Here is a 9,924-nt window from a genome sequence, read left to right as displayed (position 1 = left end):
AATCGCGTTGAAGCTTGAAATCTCGTATGAAGACAAAGTTGGGTGGCACAAGGGGTGAAGTCATTCGAAAGTTTTGCAATTCAAATTTAGGACAACCGTCAAGAAGACTAAACAATGTTATAAACATTTTTAAACTAATGCAACTACAACACAACAATATGTAGCAGACTAAGTAGGTGTCATTTTGGAACATCTCAAACCCTGGGGTCTACAAACGTAACGGTAACGTTTTAAAGGATAAATTTTAACTTTTGGTTTTCATGATAAAAATTGCATATTTTGTTCGAAAAATCAACATTAATTGTGTTTCTTCTATGGAAACGATTTTTTTCCTAAAACAATTTCAGTTTAACCGCAGCTTTATTGATATCATGCAATTTTTGCTGAATGATAAGCAAACCAAAATCAGTTTAAAATTTGTAAGCTTTAACAAGATTTTAACTGGTTGGTAACCATTCCTATTCTAAGATTCTAAGATAGACTAAACGTGTATAGGATATCCGTGAAATAACCGTTGGAAAACCGAATATTAGGTACAAGTAATGCTGCTTGAACAAAATAAAGTAAACAAAGTAGATCACCAGTTAACAAGCACAGAGCAACTCGTAATAAGACAATTAATTTATTTTATCAGAGAGTTATCATCAATGAGTATTAAGAAGCGATTTGGATGGATAATAATTCCGATTTAAAGAACGTTTAAAAAATTATGTTATATTTTTTTTTATTCGAAAATCAGTGTTTAAAATCATGGGAAGACGGTGGGGGGGGGGGGGGTTATAGTTAGCGTTACGTAACTTTCATAGGGGGGTATGTCGTAGCGTTACGATTTGTGACCTACGGGGAGGAGGGGGTCAAAAAAGTGCATTTTTTGCGTTACGTAATTTATGGATGCCGCCTAAGCAACTTTTAGGAAGATCCTTACTTCGTACCTTATTAGACAAAAAATATATTAGCTGTTGAGTAGGGTTATGTCTTTTGGCATTGAAATACCATCAACTCTAGGTTTTTAAGCGTGGAAAAAAGTTTTGAAATATTTTTACTTTAGACTTAGCTTTTGATGGTTATGTGGAAAAATTTCATGTTGATCAAAGTTACCCCGGTGAACAATGTTGTTCGTTTTACGGTACTTGAAAAAATCCTAATATAGCTGTTTGTAGTGTTTGTGAAGAGTGTTAATTTCGATTAAAATTTGGATTTTATTAACACTGTAACAATAAAAAAGCGTTCATGCTTTTAACCCCAATCCACTTTGAGTGTCAATATTATATTATTGGAAGTTTGGTGGCTTGTATGGCTTGTTATCTGTTCAGGCGCATCTAATTAAAAAAAAATCTTCATTACCCTCACTCAATGAAGAAGATTATGTAACATAAATATATTTCTCAGACAATATTCTCCTACAAAACCCGATTTAATACACTTAACAGTGGATTGGAGCCTTTCTTACAGATTGAAAACATTTTTGTTTTTATAAGGAATAAATTGTAAAAAGTCCATCGTCCATGTTTTAGATTCCGTTTGCTTTTCAAATGTTAAAGAATATTTTTCTGAAACCAATGTGTTTATTGAGAACAAACTATTATTTGTTTTTAAATATGAGACCCTCAGAACCAAAGGGTATAAGTGACAAAATGGTCGATTTTGAGTTAATGATTTCAAACGATTTCTCATGTTTTAAACTATAGTTGGTGATTTTTTCGTATTTTTAGACATTTTTTATGCACTTATACCCCTTTGGCTTCAAGGGCCTCATATGACTTTTATTAGAAAACGCTAATAAGGCATGATTTAGAAATCTTGGGTAGAAACGTTCAATTTTACTATTTTGAGATGTACATCTGAATGTATCCAAATTTTTATTGCAATATTTAATATCGATCGATGGATAATTTCTCATTCAATATTTCTATCACTTGATTAAAAGCTACTGTAATGTCAATATACAAAAAAAAGAATGAAGCATTTATTTAGTATTCAATACTTGAATTATCTTAAAATATTCTCTGTAACTATATCACTTAAACTCAAAGCTGCGAATGGTCAGTGTCAGACATCCATTATGTCATGCATCATGCAATACTAAGTTTCGGTCAGCCCTAAGCGACATATGCTTTCAATGTTATGACCAAGTTGAAATCAACATTTTGATTACTGCGACATTTTTTGCTCACAATAAAATATTTAATTTTCCAAATTGTTGCAAAAATTATTACATAAAATCCACTCCAACACAAACCCAAAATTAAATATAGAAGCAGCTAAGTGTGGGATTCGAGCTGAATGCAACATTGACATTGATGCCTGTCTGACTTTGTTGCATGGTATTCTATTCATTGACGACTTTAACCTTCCTTTTTTTGTTGACATTGACCACTAGTCGCTGACCAGGATCGAATAGAATTGACTGAAAATTACCAGCTTAGCTTAAATTACATCTTTCAAATATTTACTTTGTAAGATAACTTAAATCTTAATAGCAATCTGTTTCAATTCAAACATAAATTTCTTTCAGGTTTGAAAGATATCTAGTGTTAGGTGAAACTATTTTTTCTTTGTCTTGTGTTCAGCGAGCCTACACAAATGGTTTGAGCAAATTCGATGATTCCTCGACGATTGTTCCATTCAATGCTCGCCTACATACGATACAAGCAAATTTCGCGCGAACACAAACGATTTCTGGCGAAAATAGCAACAGCAACATCGAAAAACCACCTCCACCCTGGTTGGGGCTGAGTAAATGGCCTGAAGTTTGTAAAACAGCACCATTCACCATGCCACAGGGGGTGGTTTGTACAAAATATTTCGATCCCGACCGATTTTACTCAAACCGTTTGCGCTATCATTCAAGCAGTGCCATACACGATGCAAATCGTATTCACAGAGACAGAATTTCATCGCATTTGCACATATGTGGTGTAGTCTATGGCTCGCTTTAGACTTCCGACGCCCACTTTAACTGTATCCACAAGGCAAACAGGTTTAGACTTCCGGTAATGCCCCGGGGAAGCACTAGCTGCTTTACCACCAGCAGGTAGCCATGCCAAATCGCGACGCCGCATCCTCTCCCGCAGGCAACAAACTGCCTGACACGTGTACTGAAACAGAGTGATCGGGTCACCCATAACGTTTCTAAAGTTATTAGCAAGCCACAACAACACAGTCAGACACATCCGTTCTGTCTGCGCGGTCGTCGGCCGCACCAAAAATGAGCCTCAACTGTCACTACCATTGCCACCAGCCACCCGAAGCCTAGTAATTATACACTAGGGAGAGGAGCAGCGGTGGCAATTTCCGGCCATACAGCGGACCTGGGGTAAACGCTCATCATTCGCCCCAACGTGACATGAGATTTTCATATGTACTGACAATAAGACAACATGATGCGTGAGTGATTACTGTACAGTGTCAGTTTACTGCCCGCAACATTGCCGACATACACGAGCATGTGCATGATATCTGTCCGAAACATTATAAATCCGGACTGCAAAGCTTAATTTGGACTTGCGAGCCGTACAAAGTAACATCTTTATTCTCGCAAGCGAAAGCTTCGTTGATCAAAATACCCGTTATAGATTGTGTATTGAAGTTTTCAATGAATCTATTTCGATTACACGATTTGGAAAGTGAAACCAATATTTTGAATTTGGTTATGCAGGAAAAAAAAGGAATATAAAGTCTCATTTTAAAAACAAAATCGGTACTCTAGAATACTGTCTGAATCTGAATCCCTATCATTTCAGCCATAAATAATTCAACATAAAATTTTTTGAACTGAATCCATGACCTTATACCTTATAATATAAAATTTAAATTCTCATTAAATATCATAAATCCTAATCTGGATGTCTTAGTTTGAAAATATTTATGTTCATTTTGAATTTCGAACCTGGAATTTATTTGTATTTTATTTATTAAAACCTGAAATTGAAATGATGAATTCCAAATCGAAAATCGGAATTCTAATTTTGCATAAGAATATGAATTCGGGACTGAATAATCATTGAATTCAAACTGAAATTCTGAATTGAGAGTCTACACAAATTTGAATTCTATTAAGATTGCTTTGAACCACAATTGACATTTTGCCGTGTAAAATCAAGGCTAAAAATGATTAGAAATTTTCGAACAATATGTATGGGATTATTACAGATTTGATCGATGTTCTTATAGTTCAACTACAATTTTGATAATAATTGTAATATTGTTTTTTCTAATCAGGACATTTTTAAAAGTTTTTTGAAAAATCAAAACGGCTTTCGAAAATTAGGACATATCCTGAATAATCAGAACACCTGGCACCTCTTATCTCCATGTATAACATCAGAACAATTGTACTGCACGCACGGGTTTTTATATGCGAACCAGAGGTGCCAGGCGTCATGATTTTACAGGATTTGTCTAATTTTCAGGAGACTGTCCTGATTTTTAAAAATCGTTTAAATTTTTCTGATCTTTTAAAAATGGTATTCAAAATATCCTGATTTCTCCTGACTTTTGAGAAACTATCTCATGTATAACTGAACTTTAAGTATAATGATGAGAACATTAAACAAATCTATAACAAAATAATTCAACAGTTGACAATCTTTGGTTCCGATGATATTTGAATGATGTTTTCCGATATGAGCTGAAGGTCAGTCAAGGTTCTGCTTTATTAATGTAATCCAAGCAATTTAGTGGAGCCCCGAAATATCCTGATTTTTCAGCGTTATTGTTTTCAGTTATGTTAAATTTATCATTGTAATTAGCTTTGTCGATTACGTCGTTTTTTTATAATTTTTCGTCATTTGTGTAATTTTGATCATTTTAATTTTGTTTACCATTTTCGTCATTTGCCAGTTGGATCATGTTCATCTTTTTGCCCTTTTTTGTAGCCAAAATATGCAGAACAACAACAAAATAATTAAAACAAAGTTTAGTTTATCTATGTCAGATTGTTGGTTTGGACAACAACAACAACTTCTAGAAGAAGAAATATTTTTAAATTTTTTTGTAACAGATGAAACTTGATCGTTTGCACTTGGCCCGAGTTTGCACTTGCCCCGGTGTACCTTAACAGCAATGAAACTCAATGAAATTACAATACTCTTCAATATATTTTAAATATGCTAATCAAGAAAAGGGCTTATCATATCACAAAGTATCGAAAACATAGTTTACAATTTACATGTTTTCATAGCTTTGAAATGGCTTGAAATATTAATTAGTTGGGTAAAAATTAACGATTGACATTACACCAAGAACCCAATTTTCGAACCACATAAAAGTCGTAAAGAAAGCTATTTGTACCAGGCTGATGTGCACAGAAATTTTTCATCTTTGAGTGATTCAAGTTTTTGGCAGTCAAGGGTAAAACGTCTTTAATATACCCATGATTTCGAATGTAACTGGAAAGAAATGATGATTAAAAAAAATTCTAAGAATGCAAAAAAGGCAATCTGCAGTGGATCTATCAGACAAGTAATGATTTAGGCAGTAAAACAAAAAAGCCAACACAGAAAGCTAAGAAATTCTATTATTAACCTCAGCGACTGGTTTAAAATGATTTTTAAATGAAAACTCAATAGGCCATACCTTTGTAATGAACTACTTCTTTTTAAAGAATTTGCTGAAGAATAAGTAGATCTAGTACTGGAAGATCCTAATAATTTTACTCAAATTGTTATCAAAAAGAAAAAGGTTGAAGTAAGTAAATATTGCTTGTTGGAATGTTAATTGTGTAATCATGATTTAAAACACTAATCACGTAATATGTCAGGTATTTGAAGTTTTGATTTTGATAAATTGAAGAAGGTCGAAGAAGGATTTGATTATTTTGATTGGTTGTCATTTCCTCGGTTCATTGCTATAATAATCGGTTAAAATTCAAAACCTAGTGGAAATTGTCTGACTGAAAAACTTCAACAGTCAATGCAGTGGTCCAAGCTAAAGGTAGAGCAAATAATCATAGCAGCATCCTTTGTTACTGACGAGGTAGCTTACTCGACGTGGTTCCACCAATATTGCAAATAAGCAGAGATATTGATTGATGAATATACAGAGTCGAGTCAACTTTATAAGGATTTACCATGAAGATATGATACAGATAAAATGAACATATGTACGAGACAATTGTGGATGTGCAAACGAAAAATTATGTAAAACCCGAAAATGAAATATTTTGCATGATTTCTTAATTGATTTGAATCCTGCACAGATAGCAAGTACAATTCCTCTGTTTACATCAGTGTGTGGCTTCCAATGCATTTCGTTAACACTAAAAAGCACACTGATCTTGTTAACAAAGTACTTCTGAATGGTGGCAATGAATCCATAGCTAGAATAAACCTAGTTGGCGGTTCGATTCATTTTAAGTTGTCGATAGCGTTTCGATTTGGTTTGTAACAACAGGCAGACAGAATTCCGTAATACAACAGTTGCAGGGTCATTTTACTTCTTAGCTGGAAAACATCAGCAAATCTATGATGAGATTGTTCGCCACGCACAAAAAAGGCAGGAATCCTTTGTTGCATAATCCATACCTACCAGTTGGCTATTCGGTGCTATGATAGCACTGCTATCGAATAAATTCTACATTTTGTCCGTGTTGAAGAGTGGCAGAAAAGCATTCCGTTGTTAAGTGTTCTGCTGTAACTAACTTTAAAGGAACGGAAGGCAAAATCCAGGAACAGAACCGTGAGCAGGCGCGTGATGGCTGTATGTGAGGTCATCCTATCACTTATCAGCAAGCATTTACTGGGTCATTTGACTACTGCAAACTAGTAATTGGCTGATTTTTTCAGAATACGTTTCTGAATTACCGATCGCTTCTTCGCGGTTTCCAAGCAGCAAATGTAAATACGTTACACTCGTTACTTTTGAAGATGCACGGTTAGCTAGAAAAACCCATTATTGAGATGGAATTTATGCTTTCAAGTTTCAGTCTGTTCAATGTCCAAATTGGAATTGAATTTTAAATTTTACCTATATTGAATATGTAATGAAAGATCAATATAAATGGGCAAACCTTGTGTTAAAAAAATTATTTGATGAAACAGACAAAGCTTATTAACGGTTTTATTTCCCTTGCATTTATTGTTTTAACATTCATTAGGTAACTGACCAAGTGAGCATTGGAAGCAAAGAAAATAACAAATATTACCAAATTATAAATTTTGCTTCTATTTCAGTCAGGGGCCGTTCACATACCACGTGGACAACTTAGGGGGAGGGGGGTGTATGGAAATGTCCACGCTTGTCCACGGAGAGGGGGGTAGGGGTTTGGGACATGTCCACGTGGACATACTTATTGTTTGAATCTTAAAATTACAAAGCTTTCCAGTTCAAGTTTAAACAATTATAAACCACTTGAAAGCAAGTAATAAATATGATAATGAAGAAATTTAAAAAAAATTAAATTATTTTATATCAGGTAATGCTATTTCTTTTTTTTTTAAATCAGCCATTCCAATAACAAATAGGCAAAAAGTAGTGTTTTCTAACTGTCAAATGAGTTTTTGAAAAAAAAAAAAACAATTTCAAATCTGTCCACGTGAACATCCGGGGAGGGGGTTAGGGGTTTGCCAAATGTCCACGCTTGTCCACGGAGGGGGAGGGGGGTGTCAAAAATCTCATTTTTTTGTCCACGTGGTATCTGAACGGCCCCTCATCTGAATATCACGAAGAAAATAAGTAATAATGAAGTAACTCGATTTACGATTATGGATGATAATTTCTATAACACAAATTATTCTATTTTATCATATTGCGCATGTTTGAGTAAATAAGATTGTTATACTTTCTATAAAAGTGTGAGTTTCTATGTGTCATTTAAAAACGTACGTTGTATTACATGGAAAGAGTAGAGGAGGAGATGAATGTAGTGAATAGTATGAATAATCAGAATAAAATATAAAATAAAAATTCATCACAACATGCAATAAATATCTGATATAAAGAATAGATACTTGCAGATGATTTACATCAGCGTAAAGAAATATGGATACGCCAGTAAAAACGAAAGGAATATACGATCCGAAAATATGAGAAAGAGAGAGAGAGAGAAGTAAATAAGGACATGTCTCTTATTCGATTGTCATATCAAAACATTTTAGATTATAAATTCTGAAAGCATATAAAATGATTAACAAAAAATAAGCGTGTGAGAGGAATTGAGATGGTTTGATTCGTCCGCCCGCACGCGTCCCTTCGTCGTTATCTCCTTCACAGAGCAACCTTTGCTTGCGGATATAGCGTTTAGCGAAACATCGAAGTAACAATCGCTTTCGTACCATGCGATGTTGGCCACAAGTACTCAAGACTGATTCCTTTAAACTCGGGGTTGTACCCCTTGGTGAAAACCATAGTAAATATAACTAATTGAAACTAGGCTCCAAATTTTTTGAGATGGTTCGGCGAAAAGTTGAACCAGAAACAACTTAGTAAATTAATTGGGCTTCCATAAATATTATTTTCCTCCTACACAATCAGCTATTCTGAGTGGGAGTGAAAGTTGTCGTTCCTCACTTGAACGCATCGTTTGTGTAAGGTAGTGAGCGTGCACATCGTGTAAATGACGTCATGTATAACTTGACGTCATATACACGGTAATTTTGATTTTAGTGATTGCTGGTTGTGGCTAGCAAGCCAAATGGCCACGTTTTTTGGAGTGATGATTTTTGATATTTACTATGAAAAAAAAAAAATTCAAACTATTTTGTATTTTTTTCTTTCTTTTATAGGTTGAAGAAGAAAAAAAATCAAATTTTTCAAGATAAAAATCATTTTTATTGTACTGCTCAGTTTCACAAAAACGTCGAGAACAAAGTTTACAAAAATTCACACAAATACACACAAATACACAGACATCATCAGAACTCATCGAGCTGATTCGATAGGTACCTATAAAGGTATATCTAAGACCCATAATTAATGATCTCCCAAATCGACCGATAACTATACCTTTCTGTAAGAAAGGCAAAAAAGGTGAAATACCGCACTTTTCAATCAATGAATCATCAAAAAGACAAAACACAGAATTTTTGATGAATTTTCAACAAAAATATGATAAATCAATGACTTCATTATACATACAACTTGAATGCAGTTGTATTTGGTTTGTCCCAAAATAATTTCGATAAGTAAATTTTTTTCTTGTATTTGCATCAATCAGATTTTCATCTTTTTTATTAAACATTTTAAAATACAAAATCCATTAAAGATGATAACAGTCGATCACAGGCATTTCTAAGTAGAGTTGTGAAGTGATTTTTATAGGTTTTCTGTTTATGAAAATTTTATATTGCATGAAATTCAGCAAAACACTAGTTCCGTTAGCACTCAAATACTGATGAAAAAATTTAAACCAAAGACAATCTTAGATTTTTTTTCTATCGACATGACTCACCATCAAAGTCTTCGAAAATTAAGATTTCGTTGCAAAACAATATCTGTAATTATGTGATTTTCTTTGTGAATTCTTCGGTGGTTATCTGTTATGCCATTTTCGTTGATTCCATCCAAAAATAATGCATATTACTGTCTAAGTCAGAGGGACCTCGACCAAAGAGCAATCCCCCCAGTTCTTGGTCTAAAGCCACGAGAACTGATCCGGGGTGGGCACTACATCGGCCTCTTTTTAGGCGACTTGACTGGCTCTCGACGGCAACGGAGGCCTTCGAGGGCGGTCTTGGGCAAAACAGGGACTTTCACTGGACAGCAGAAAAACACCGGTCTTCTAGTTAAGTAATTGTATTGTTACAAACCTGTGTAAAGTGTATGGTGTGGTGTGTAAGCCGGCTGGTGCTGGAACGCTGCTACGACGGGATTAGGCCTGATTTCGTGTGATGGCGGGATTACCGATGGGCGACCTGGCAATTACGACCAGGTGGTTTGGCTAGTACCTTTGGTTGCGGCACTGGTTGTTGACGGTTGGAAGTATGG

This window comes from Uranotaenia lowii, chromosome 2 (assembly GCF_029784155.1).
Source record: "Uranotaenia lowii strain MFRU-FL chromosome 2, ASM2978415v1, whole genome shotgun sequence".
Lineage (NCBI taxonomy): Eukaryota > Metazoa > Arthropoda > Insecta > Diptera > Culicidae > Uranotaenia > Uranotaenia lowii.
The sequence above is the reverse complement of the archived record's forward strand: the minus strand, read 5'-3'. Positions refer to the sequence as shown.